Source organism: Tiliqua scincoides, chromosome 2 (assembly GCF_035046505.1).
Source record: "Tiliqua scincoides isolate rTilSci1 chromosome 2, rTilSci1.hap2, whole genome shotgun sequence".
In the NCBI taxonomy this organism is placed as follows: Eukaryota; Metazoa; Chordata; class Lepidosauria; order Squamata; family Scincidae; genus Tiliqua; species Tiliqua scincoides.
Genome location: NC_089822.1, coordinates 7189594 through 7203545, shown reverse-complemented (window position 1 = coordinate 7203545; position 13952 = coordinate 7189594). Strand labels below are relative to the sequence as shown.

The 13952-nt window shown below is 45.7% G+C and overlaps 1 protein-coding gene across 1 annotated transcript in view; it reads right to left on the bottom strand.

Annotated features, from left to right (window-relative positions):
* Positions 1-13952, bottom strand: part of CTIF (cap binding complex dependent translation initiation factor) — a 194602-nt gene that overhangs the window by 151887 nt on the left and 28763 nt on the right. The gene's annotated exons all lie outside the window — the stretch shown is intronic.

The following is a 13952-nucleotide window of genomic DNA, read 5'->3' as shown; positions in this document are numbered from 1 at the left end:
TCATGTTTCCTACCTTCGTGCGGCCAAACTGTGCCATTTCCCAACCTTTAGAGGAGCAGTGCCCAAAATCATAACTGCGGTCCTATGAAAATGTGGTCCCCATCCAGAGCACAGTTTTTTGTTCTGCCTCCGTGCGGCTCCTCTTCTTGGAAGACCTGGGCACCTGGATACTCTGGGAAGTTGTATCTGTTGCCCCGGTATCCCAGAAGGTTGCACGACAGGATCCCTGGGTAGACACAACTACAGAACAAAATGTTCCACTCACTGGGCAGACGGATTCGCCCTGAGCCCCAAATTCAGACCCTGGGTCAGGGTTCGAGTGGCCCTGCTCTAGAGTCTTTATAGCCCTGAAAGACCCACTTCTGGGTCATGCAGAGGTTCCTCTTTCCTCCCAAGTTTGCCCCAGAATGCATCTTTTAGGGCTAAAAAGAGCTCTAGAGGTTGGGAAACGGCACGGTTTGGCCACATGAAGGTAAGAAACATGATTTTGGTGCTTTTCCCAAAGTTTTAAAACCTTTTAAATGTGGACCCCGGCATCCGCTGGCATCTGCAGTGAGTCAAATCCTCCGATGCTGGACCTGTGGGCGCCACAGGTCCACTGTTTGTCCACACCACCTTACTAGAATCAGTTAAGTTCTCTGGCTTCAGCAAAGCATCACAGAGTACATCAGCAGTCTGGAGGGCACCAGGATGCAGGTCTCTTGCTATCTTTTGTGCTCCTTGAAGCATTTGGTGGGCCACTGTGAGATACAGGAAGCTGGACTAGATGGGCCTACGGCCTGATCCAGCAGGGCTGTTCTTATGGAGGACCACCACATCCCTCTCTCTCTGTTCACAACAACTTCACATCCTGACCTGCTCCACACATCACTGTCAGACACTCTGCAAAACAGAATCAACTAGGAAGAAAGATCAGATAAGCCAGTCCTTAGCAGGAAGAACAGTCCAGGACTCTACATGCGCTTCCCCAGGAGTTTCATAGGAGATTCTTTGATTAAGAAAAAGCAAATGATGCTTTTTAACTGGATTAAGCTTTGGAAGACACCAGAATGAGCCTAAGAGGCTTTCTCCTGCTTGTCCTTTGAAACTGAGTGCAACACACTGCAAATTGCTGAAAAGGCTGTCAGCAACTGCATTTCTCTCAGGCAAATGGAAGATTTTAAAGAGACATCTGGCCAGTACAGTCATGTTTGCAGTTCTGCTCACGATATCCTTTCAGAACCGACGTCCTCCCTCGCTGCCAGCTGCGCCAACCCCAACTTGTCTTTCCAAATGCCATTGCCCTTTTTCATGTCAAATCTCCAAGCAACTGCCGCAGAACAGAACTAGAACAGCATAAGTCCTTCTATGGGCAGCATACCTCAACCCAAACCATGACAACCAGCAGCACCACTCGCTAGTCCTGAGAGGATGTGACAAAGAGAGCCCCGTGAAGTGTTGATCGGTAGGGTAGCAACTGCTGCAGGGATAAAGTGACTGTGTGATGCGTTGCAGAGTACCCACTTTCTAGTATGATGTATACCAGTGCAGTGGCATAGCTAGACAGGGTGCAAAGCACTGAGTTTTGCAGGGAGCTCTTCAGAGCCATTCCAGGTGAGGGGAGCAAAACGGAGGTGAATGCACAGAGGCAGAGAGGTGAACACCTCCGTTTTGCTCCCCCTGCCCAGAATGATTCGAAAGGGGAGGGGTGTGGTGCACGCTGAGGTGAGGCTTCTGCAAAACTTAGTGCTTTGCACCCCCTCTAGCTAAGCCATTGCACCAGTGGTTCCTGATAGCTCCCCAAAGCACAATGAGAACAACAACAACAGAAGATATTGCTATTGAAAGGTCTCTGAAGTTTCCATCCCGTAGCCTGTGCAGCCAGCTAGTGTCTGGCAAGGAATGTCTCTTTACACAACAAAGGCAATAGAGTGGACCAAACATTCACTTAATGACCTAATTGCATAACAACGGGGATTGGAGAATGTATCCCTGTCATTAAGTGGTGCACATCTGTAATGGGAAGTGGGAAGACTAAGCTTCCCTGAATGTCGGCTTGCTCATTGTTGCAGATACACAGCTACACTGTGGTTAGGTTCTAGGACCCGCCCTTGAGACCCACACAGGGCTGGTTGGTACATGATTTACCTGCATGTGCACCCCAGAACACTCCCCCAAAAACTTCTGTCATGGGCATAGGTTCTGTGACAGTCAAGTCAAAGTGGAAACAGTTCCTTGCAGAAAGTCTGATAATTTATTAGGTTAGCATTTCTCACACTGTAGGTCAAGACCAACTAGGTGGGTTGTGAGCCAATTTCAGGTGGGTCCCTATTCATTTCAGTGTATTTTGAACACATTTCAGTGTATGTTATTAGACTTGATGCTACCATGGTATGTAATTGCATCTGAGGAAATGTTACAGAGCTGTATTTCTCACAAGCTACTATTTATATCAGCAATTTTCAACCACTGTCCCGTGGCACACTGGTGTGCCGCAAATAGTCCCCAGGTGTGCCGCGGGAATTTGGGAGAGGGTCATTTATTAGTAGGGCCATTGGGGATGTGAGCCCCCCATTGACAGCACAGTGTGCCTTGTCAATTGTCAAAAAACTGATGGTGTGCCTTGACCATTTTAATACCTTGCCAGTATGCAATGAGATGAAAAAGGTTGAAAATCACTGATCTATATGCTTTTAACAATGATTGTCAATGGGACTTACTCCTGGTAAGTGTGGATAGGATTGCAGCCTCTGGGATATTTGGGGAATTTTTTTTTTAAACAGAGCAGCAACTGCATGGGAGTATAAGGAGGACTCTTCCTTGTTTTGAATAAATTTTAAACTTATACTTATTGTAAATTTTAATTTAGTAAGAGCCCATTTTTATGCTTGTCTACTGAGAAGTAAGCCCCATTTTTGTCAAAGGGGTTTACTTCCAAGTAAGCAAGGTTAGGATTGCTGTCTTAATTTTTCAATTTTGTCATAAAATTTGCTAAAAAAAAATTTCCTGTTTATGTCACTTCTGGCCATGACATCACTTCCAGGTTAATGACATTACTTCTGGTGGGTTCCATTACTTCTGGTGAGTCCTGGTGCTAAAAGGTTTGAGAACCACTGTATTCAGTGATCCCAGTCTAAAACAGACTGGCTAGACAGCTCCAAACAATTTAGAAACTTCAACAATTCTCCCAATTATCAGCAGAGTTCAGGGAGAAGAGCAAGGCAAGTAATTGAAGCCAAGCTGTTGTTCCAGCCGTGTTTTCAAAAGAGCATTCCTCCTGCCACACGCTTCCCATGCGCATCTCAAAACTGGGCATGCATCCCAAGGCCTCTGCAGGGTGATCCAGATTTCCTTTCTTGCCCTGCTGACAATCTCATCTGCACACCTTGAAATCATACAGAAGCCTCCTCTGTGATTCACATGGAGTGGTAAACATAGGCTGACTCATTGCCAGCTTCTTCAGCTGCTGAATCTGACCAAAACACAGTGAATTACCTGGATCCTATCCAGGAAACTCTGTCAACTTTACACATGTGCCCCAAAGCACCAATTCCAATATCTGCCAGACAAATTAAGTGCAGTATTTGTACAGTGTTTCTCAAACTGTGGGCCAGGACCTGTTAGTTGGGTCATGAGCCAATTTCAGGTGGTCTTCATTCATTTTACTATTCTATTTTTAATATATTAGACTGGATGCTACTGTGGCATGTGACTGCATTGGGGAAATGTTATAGATTTGTACTTTTAACAGGCTACTCTGTATATGCTTTTAACAATGATAGTCAGTGGGACTTACTCCTGTTTAAATGTGGCTAGGATTGTAGCCTAGGATTGTTAAAAATTTTCCTGCTTGATGATGTCACTTCCGGTCATGACAGATGTCACTTCTGGTGGGTACTGACAGATTCTCATTCTAAGAAGTGGCTCCTGGTGCTAAAAGTTTGAGAACCACTGCTCTAGTAACCTTCCCCTTCCCTGCCCCAAATACTACAATTAAAAGGGATCTTGGGAAGAGGAAAATGAATATGAAACTAATTTAGGAGTATAAACCCAGAAGTTGGGCACTCTGCCTGTGGCCAGGAAATCACAGTTCAATTCAAGAATTAACCTGCCTGCACACCTCTGAAGATCTACCTAAACTAAGGCATACAACTCAGGGCAAGCAGTCCAGCTGGGCATACTATATTCAGGGTACATGGAGCACTTTCAGATGTACAGGTGTACACCACTTGACGGGGATACATTCTTCTATCCAAGTTGTTTTGCGATTAGGTCATTAAGTGAACATTCAGTCTAGTCTATTGCCTTTGTTGGGTAAACAGACACTCCCTGCCAGACACTAGCTGCCTGCACAGGCTACTGGAGACAGATTACATCATCTTTGCATTTAGAGCCTCTTTTTACTCTGGTACAGGCTATGGGAGATGCAATTGCCCCATTAAGAGCATCTTTATTGTGCTTTGACCACTGCCATATATGTGGCCCGTCATTAAGCAGAAGCAGCGCACGCCTGTATTGTCTTCTTGTTTCTCTTACAACCAGGGCTTTTTTTGTAATGGAACGCGACGTTCGGGCACCTTTTTTTTTCCCCTTCTCTCTGCCCCCACCTTTTTTCCCCTGCCTGCACCACCCCACTCTGCACTGCTGGCTAGGGAGGGATTCGAACCTCCAACCTTGTGCTCCACAGCCCAGCACTCTCTCCATTAGGCTATAGGAAAGCCTGTTGTCAAAGTGTTCAGAAATAATATATAAAGGTCTTCAGCCCAGCTGGTGGCCATCAGTGCCTCAAGTATTAGTTCCAAACACTTTGAGCCTAAGAGCTCTGGTGGCTCAGTGGTTAAATTATAGGTCTGTGAAGCCAGAGGCTTGGGGTTCAAATCCCACTGAGGAATAATTTTTTTTTTTTTTTTAAGGTGGGAAGGTGCTCCATGGCTGCAAAATATAAAGGTTGGTTGTTAGTTGCCAAAAGGGGGGCCAGTTGAGGCTGCAAAACTCCTCAAAGTTCAGTCCCAGGCAGGCTCTTTTTTGACCTTTTTTTTTTTTTTAAGTTCCAGTTAGGACTTAACCCACAGTTAAGCTCCTGGAGTGAGCCCCCTGCTGGAGGCTGTGGGTTAAGTCCTACCTGGGACTTAAAAAAAAAAGTTAAAAAAAGAGCCTGCCTGGGACTGAACTTTGAGGAGTTTTGCAGCCTCAACTGGCCCCCCTTTTGGCAACTAGCAACCAACCTTTATATTTTGCAGCCATGGAGCACCTTCCCACCTTAAAAAAAAAAAAATTATTCCTCAGTGGGATTTGAACCCCAGGCCTCTGACTCCACAGATCTATAATTTAACCACTGAGCCATCAGAGGTCTCAGGTTCAAAGTGTTTGGAACTAACATTTGAGGCACTGATGGCCACCAGCTGGGCTGAAGACCTTATATATTAGTTCTGAACACTTTAACTACTGTATAGGCTTTCCTATAGCCCAATGGAGAGAGTTTCCTATAGCCCAATGGAGCACCTCCCCACCTAAAAAAAAATGGGGTGATTCACTCCAGCTGTGGCAGGAGTGCTTTTGCTACCAGGGAGCTCACACGGCATGGATGTGTGTGTGTGTGCGCGCGCATGTGCGCGCGCATGTATAAAAAATGGTTTAAAAAAATAAATAAATAAAAAGTTGTGAGTTCCTGCACCTATTTTTTTACAAAAAAAGCACTGCTTACAACCACCCTTTAAGTAGAGTGAATATTATTATCCTCCCCTTGTTGCAGACCAGGTACACTGAAGCTGAAAGGGAATGGCTTCTCTAAGGTCACCCAATGAGCTCATAGAAGATTTGAACCAGGGAACTTCCTAACTTTCAGCTCAGTCTCTAGCATCTGAGCCACACCAGCTGGCAGACCAAGGGGTAGTCTGGTAGTCACCAACTCTCATCAAGCTGGTAGTCACCAACTCTCATCCTAACTTGCCTCACAGACGGTTGCAAAGATAAAATGGTGATTGCCTTGTGCATCCCACCCTGAGTTCTTTGGAAGTGATGCAAAGGAGGTAATTAAATAAGCCAGGCCGGAAGGAGCTCTGGCAAAGCAAGACTCCTCCATCTATGCATTCATGCAGTTTTTCCCATCTGCAAACAAGAGTACATGTTCTCAGTAATTTGGTTCATCATGACTGCAAATAAAGGCAAACAGCTCAATTGGCTTGTGTTGAATTCGGATGATTCAAACTCAAACACAGCATCTCTACTGGGTTTTTCCTTCCTTTTAGGAATAAGCATGGGTATACCAGAAAGGAATGCAATCCTTCAACTCCAGTTTTCTCCTTTAAGTCTATGCCACTAAAAAAAGCATTTCTAAAAAAAAAAAGCCAAAGGCATTCATGCAAAGAATGCAAGAGGTATTCAAAACTTTTTAGGCGGGTCAGCAGGAGGTCTCCAAGGGATGAGAGGCGATTGGCAAAGGGTTGTCAGCAAGGAATCTGGTCATTGTAGTGAATACACAAGAAGGGCAGCAAAATATGGCAGAAGAACCCGTGTGCAGTTCAGGCTCCAACCTCTTTGTACTGTTATCTTTGTACAAGTCACGGTTAGTTAACAAACCAGCATATCCAACAGTGGCATGTACAAACCAGTTTCCCAGTTGTAAAAACCAGGAAACAAAGCAATTTTCTAAGTCCTGCTAACTGGATCAAGATGTACCTTTTAAGCGGTGCTTAGCATGAGATTCATGCCAGACTGGGGCACAAGGGCTTATTTATTTATTTGATTTAGCCATTTAGTTATTTGATTTTTCTCTGTAAACCGCTTTGTGAACTTTAGTTGAAAAGCGGTATATAAATACTGTTAATAATAATAATAATAAATAATTTGTTTGTTGGTTTGGTTAGAGATTGTATTATGTATGGCTTGCTTGGGTGGTATTGGAGCTCCAACTAGGCCTGGTTTCATGTTACGTCTGAATTGGGCACACAGTTTTTGAATAAGCTAGGTTGTATTGTATTTGTATTGGCAACCTTCAGTCTCGAAAGACTATGGTATCGCGCTCTGAAAAGTGGTTCTTGAACAGCGTCTAGTGTGGCTGAAAAGGCCAATCCGGGAGTGACAATCCCTTCCACACCGGGAGCAAGTGCAGTCTGTCCCTGGTCTGTCTCCCTGGCTATGGGCCTTCCTTCTTTGCCTCTTTGCCTCAGACTGTTGGCCAAGTGTCTCTTCAAACTGGGAAAGGCCATGCTGCACAGCCTGCCTCCAAGCGGACCGCTCAGAGGCCAGGGTTTCCCACTTGTTGAGGTCCATCCCTAAGGCCTTCAGATCCCTCTTGCAGATGTCCTTGTATCGCAGCTGTGGTCTACCTGTAGGGCGCTTTCCTTGCACGAGTTCACCATAGAGGAGATCCTTTGGGATCCGGCCATCATCCATTCTCACGACATGACCGAGCCAACGCAGGCGTCTCTGTTTCAGCAGTGCATACATGCTAGGGATTCCAGCACGTTCCAGGACTTTGTTGTTAGGAACTTTGTCCTGCCAGGTGATACCGAGAATCCGTCGGAGGCAGCGCATGTGGAAAGCGTTCAGTTTCCTCTCCTGTTGTGAGCAGAGAGTCCATTACTCGCTGCAGTACAGAAGTGTACTCAGGACGCAAGCTCTGTAGACCTGGATCTTGGTATGTTCTGTCAGCTTCTTGTTGGACCAGACTCTCTTTGTGAGTCTGGAAAACGTGGTAGCTGCTTTACCGATGCGTTTGTTTAGCTCAGTATCGAGAGAAAGAGTGTCGGAGATCGTTGAGCCAAGGTACACAAAGTCATGGACAACCTCCAGTTCATGCGCAGAGATTGTAATGCAGGGAGGTGAATCCACATCCTGAACCATGACCTGTGTTTTCTTCAGGCTGATTGTCAGTCCAAAGTCTTGGCAGGCCTTGCTAAAACGATCCATGAGCTGCTGGAGATCTTTGGCAGAGTGGGTAGTGACAGCTGCATCGTCAGCAAAGAGGAAGTCACGCAGACATTTCAGCTGGACTTTGGACTTTGCTCTCAGTCTGGAGCTAAGCTAGGAACTGCTTAACAATTTGTGTCATCCATCATTCTGATTTCCACAGGTCAGGTGAAATATAATGCAATATGTTCAGTGCAATCCCATTAATTTCTGCTCTAGAAGGAATTTGAATACAACTTAAGCTAACTTGTCCCCATGTACATGGTGTAATCACATATCGCTCTAAAGGAAAAAAAAACTTTCGCTTAATTGGAAACCGGATTTTCCTTGGGGGAGGAGATTGCAGGGAGAAGCCATGGGAGAGGGTGTGTGTCTGGACAAATGTATAAATCCAAAGAGAAATCAGACTAAAGTAACTGGGTCAGGCTGAGATAAGACTTTTAAGCACACACTAAGTGGCAAGTTGGATATCTGGAGACCTTTAAATAAATAATTAAAGGCTGGAAATTCAGAAAAGGGGCCCAGAATATCCTTGCAGAAAAAAGGTGATTTTGCTGTAAACAACAAAAGCAAAATGACAACTTCGTACCTTCTAATGTTTTACAAATAAAAACAGGGACACTCCTCTAATTCTCCCATGTTCGTACAGAGGATCATTGTCTTGGATCACAATGTTACGCAGTATGGAAATCTCTCCTGTAGCTGCATGAATGCGTTCTGCAATTGCCTGTTTTATACTGATTCAGAATACAGGAAAAGAAAAGCTTGTTCTTTTGATTAAAGATACGGGGGGGGGCGTATCTGCAGTATCCCATGGATATGGGCAGCCCCTCCCCATGTAAAAAGGGAGAGCTTCTGAAAGTTCTGCCTTCTGAACAGGGCAGTCAACCAAAGCTCAACAACACGTCTCTAATTTGGTTTGCTTCCAGCATCAAAAACTATTACAGTTTGGGTGATTCCATTACGTTGCTTCCCATCCTGCACCTGCATCTCACAGGTTTTGCCAGGGCAAAATCAACCTTCATTCTAAGAAGTTAACTGGCCTAGGGAGCCAAAAAAAAACAAAGACAACAGGTGACAAGATTGCACCTGCCAAACAGCCGACATCACAATTCACCTTTCCAAGGAGCAAACTGCCTTCACTACTTGCGCTGGCAAACCAGAAAGTCCAGTAATCGTTAATCATGTAGATTAAATCCAGCCTGGCTTCAAAACAAGACTGCAAGGCTACATGGCTATGGGCTGTGGTTTTCTCCTTTAGAAAAGGACACATTAAACCAGCAAAGCAAAGACTAAAACACTGAACTGGCACTAAAACAAGTTAAAATTGTGCACCAAGGTCAATTTTCCTTGAGGCATTGGGCTGAACTATGCAGCTTTTATCAATAGGATCTATGCAAATGTCCACAGTCTCTTATTTCGTAGGATTTCAATTACCGTTTTACATAAGAACCACCCCACTGGATCAGGCCCAGGGCCCATCTAGCCCAACACCCAGTTTCCCGTAGTGACCAACAGATGTCTCTAGAAAGCCCAGAAGGATGCCATGAAGGCAACAACACTCTTCCCCATTGTTGCCCTCACAGTAACTGATACACAGAAGTCTATTGCCGGGAGTCTCCATCTGGCTATCATGATTAGTCGCCACTGATGGCTCCAACCTCCAGGAATCTGTCAACTAAAAGCTTTAGGTGATTGCATTAGTGAAAGCCAATTTTTGTTGGTGAGGTCAAATCTAACTCAACAGAGTTGAAACAAAGGGCATGCTGTTTTCTTTTATGAGGCTATCCTGGTTCCAACATTACTCTGATAGGAAATGAACACAGGAAACAGCCAACATGGCCTTTCCATCAAGGAATGGCAGCTTTTATTCATTATACAGGTAGACTGCCCCTTATCCATATATCCTGAATCTGGACTACTCCAAAATCCAGATATTTTGTTCCAAGGCTTTTGTAAAAACAACTTTATGTAGCGTGAACACTAGAAGATCTTGTCTACACTCCCACACACCGTGCTGGTGCAGGCTGTAAGCTCTGTTCTCTGCTCTGAGGTGTGTACCTGTACAGACATTGTTGAAAAGCGTCAAAGAGGCTAGCAGACACCCACATGGGTAACAGTGAAAAGACCAAGAGGAACCTCTTATTATATTTATGCAAGTATTCCAAACTCCAGATATATCCAAAATCCAGACACCTTCCCATCCCAAGAAGTCCAGATAAGGGATACTCAATCTGTACTGTAAGTTATCGTACACTTCGTTTAATATTTTAGAAAGGTATCCATCTTGAGATTTGGGCAATACAGTTTGGTTCTCCTTATGCATGGGTTTGGGACCCATGAATGTGACTCAATGCCAGTCCCTAACCCGCATCAGGAGGGCCAGCCTGTACCTCCTGGGCGTGACCAGAAGAGTCTTCCAGGTTGCATCCAGGAGGTGATGTGAGGTGCAGGGAGTCCCCCAGCCTTCCCACACCTTAGAAGCCCTCCTGGATGCCTTATAAACACACTTCCAGTTTTGGGCCCCCACCCACGGATTCAATTATCTGCTGGTTTCTGTATCCACAGGGGCCCCAGGAATGAAACACGCATGGATAGCGAGGTCCGAATGTATATACATTTATTTAAACTTAATTGATGAATCAGTTAAAAAGGAGATCGTTAAGCAACTAACTTTTCCCCCATTGGTTGGTAACCCTAGTATTTACGCTTTTGGTTCCAAAGGCAGCCTCATTTTGAAGCCTCTAATTAGCTGCTGTGCTCTAAAGTTGCTTTAGTTTTCCCATTCCACCAGCCTGCAGGAACAGTGAACTTCCAGCTGCTCACAAAGGGCTGGTGTTTTGTTGCATTGCCTTATTTCAACAGGCTAATCAAACATTTTGTCTCATTTGACACTGAGCCCACCTAACCGTTCACTTTAAATAATATGCTGTTATCTTACTTCACATTTTTATTTCCCTTGATTTGGGAGAGAGGCAGATAGCACTGGGGATATAATGAGAATAGTACAGATAAATGAATCAAACTAAAACATACAAATAGCTAAAAGAGGTGAGATCGGCTTGCTCAGTGCATTATTATTGAAAAGGAAGTGCCCTGGTAGGACAACACAAGAACCTAAATTTACCTGATCCGCAGCAGTAAAGAAAACACTTGCCCTCCAACATGCACACTAGATAAATAATGATTACAAAAGGTCTTGGAATGGAAGCCTACAGAGCCCAGAAAGGGAATGGAAAATGATGTAGGCAGAGCAGGTAGTTTAGAGAAGGAGGAAGTGGCAACCAGTGGAGCAAGAAAGAAACTGTGGTTCTTTCTGGCTCATTCATTCAGCTACAGCTCATCTTTATGGCCATCTCACTAGTCTGCACGTTAAAGGGCTAACAGCCCAATCCTATCCACACTTTCCTGGGAGTAAGCCCCATTGACTGTAATGGGACTTACTTCTGAGTAGATATGCATAGGATTGGGCTGTTAGTCTACTGCACGTGCCTCCTCCTGAATGACATTAATGGCTCACATGTGGGAGAAAATGATCCAGGCTTGCAGACTGGAAGTCAGTAGACAAGTGCTCTGGTTCATTCCACAAATGTCATAAAACGTGGGCTGAACCCAGACGCAATTCCCCACTATCTTACACATCCCACCCACCCACAAATTATGGGGGCTCCACTGTGTCACTGCCACAACAAAGCTAACGTGCAATTTGGTTCTCGTCAGGTAACTGGGTGATGCAGGCATTCAGTATGCAGACCTGATCCCCATTGTCAAAACTGGTTTCCTCAGAGACTGAGAGCCCAATCCTGTGCAGTGCCACCGAGCACAGTCGCAAACGTGCCATAAGGCACGTTCGCGGGGCTCACCGCTGGGCTCTCGCCCGTGCCAGCCCAGTGCCAGCTGGTCTCCTGGACTGCAAAGCTGCAGAACAGTAGGCAGGGGTGGGGACAGGGGGAGGAAGTGTTCCGGGGAGGGGGGACGCTGGCGGGGGGCAGAGAAAGGGTGGAGGGAGGCATGCCAGGGAGCGGGCGGGAGGAGGATCTGCGGAGCTCTGCTCCACAGGATCCAGGGCACTCGTGGAGGGCTGCGTGCCCTACACGAGCGCCTTTTCCTTACCAAAAGATTGGCGGTAAAGTGAGTAGCCCCACTGCGGGGCTACTTACCTTAAGCGGGGGAAGGGGACAAATGTCCCCTTCTCCTGAGGCACCTCCCGCAGTAGTGCGGGAGGCGCTGGATTCGGAGGCAGCCCTCCTTGTTGCCGCCGAGCCTGGGCACCCCAGGCAGCTCAGGATTGGACTGCCCGACAGTAGACAGGAAGGAGCAATAAGCCCAACAATGGTTGAACCGTAGAGCAGAAATGAGCCAGAAGGTCATTTAATCTGGATCTCTTCTCTAAGGCAAGAGTCTATTGTGTAACCATTCTTTAACCCGTTCATCCCTGTTACATATACCCAAAGTTGGATAGAAATGGTTTAAAAGAGGGCACACTCTTCATATAAATGGTATATGCAACAATTATCCAGATGGGCAGATGCCATGAACAACAGTGAACATGCCTCTAGCATAGCCTTCTCCCTTAAGAGGAAAGTTCTCTCTGTTCAGGGGGTTTTTCATATGGGGAGCACTCAGGTATGCAAGTCCCACACTTCAGTCTCAAGCAGTCCTGTACATACACCAAGAGTGGCACTACTTGATTTTATCCAATGCACACTTTAAGGCCCTAGATCAGTGGTTCTCAAACTTTTAGCACCAGGACCCACTTTTTAGAATGCAAGTCTGACAGGACCCACCAGAAGTGATGTCATGACCAGAAGGGACACCATCAAGCAGGAAAAACATTTAACAATCCTAGGCTGCAATCTTACCCAGGAGTCAGTTCCATTTACTATCATTGCTAAAAGCATATACATAGTAACCTGTTTAATGTACAGATGTGTAACATTTCCCCAAATGCAGTCACGTACCATAGGAGCATCAAGTCTAATATATTAAAAATAAAATATTGAAAAGACTGGAGTCCCACCTGAAATTGGCTCGTGATCCACATAGTGGGTCCCGACCCACAGTTTGAGAAACACTGCCCTAGAAGAAAGGATTGATACCACTTCCTTTGGGGCTGGCAACCAGCAGATACAACAAACTCTCAATTTAATGGATTAACAGGAGGGAGGGATTAACGTTCATGCTGAAAGTCCATTACATTGGAATACCCCCTCCCCCCCCGACTAGTCCACTCAACCCCTACCTTCGAAAGCTCCTTTGGTGGCGCTGCGCTGCTTCTCTGCCCTGCCAGGGTGCTCCAGGAATACCTTGGTGGAGCAAGGAGCAGCAGCACCAATGGAGCTCTTGGGCATGCAATGGTCAGGAGGGGGCTGGGGGGCAGACTTACTAACCTTCCAAGGTTGGAGCTGAGGCTCTCCATTTGCCCTTGAACTGGGTGCTCTAGAAAGGAAGGCGCTTCCATTGCTGAGGCAGCTGTACGAACAAAGATGTCTCCAGGAGGCAAGTTCCACTTCCTGAGGAACTCTGAATGCATAAAGCAACCTCAGGAATGGAATGGGCATTCTGAAGAGTGCCCTGCTTGAGGGCAAACTGGAGAATGGCAGCTCCAGCAACAGCCCTGGAAAGTATTATAGTAAGCTGTGTTGTTGGGTATGAACGAAAAGCAGAATATAAATACATCAAATAAATAAATAAATCTCTGCAACTTTATCTGTATCTGTAGCCCTTCGACATTCTCAGGATGAGGGACTGGAAAGTTAACAGAGCCAGGAAGGCTTTTTAAGGCACTGTTAACAACAGTGACTCTGGACACTGACTCATTATGAGTCCCTTGGATGCATTCGAGGTGATTCAACAACCACCTTTGTTTCCAGCCTGCTTAAAATCTGCCTCCAAGTAACACGATTTTAGCTGGCAGGCATCAACCCTTTTGAAAACCTGGCAAATACCAACTCTTCAAGAAATCAATCTCTGCACATGCTGTCTGCCAGGCTATCCTGATGCTATCTAGTGTGGTACGGGCTCACTGCATTCAGTTAACATTTGTATCCAGCCGTCCTATT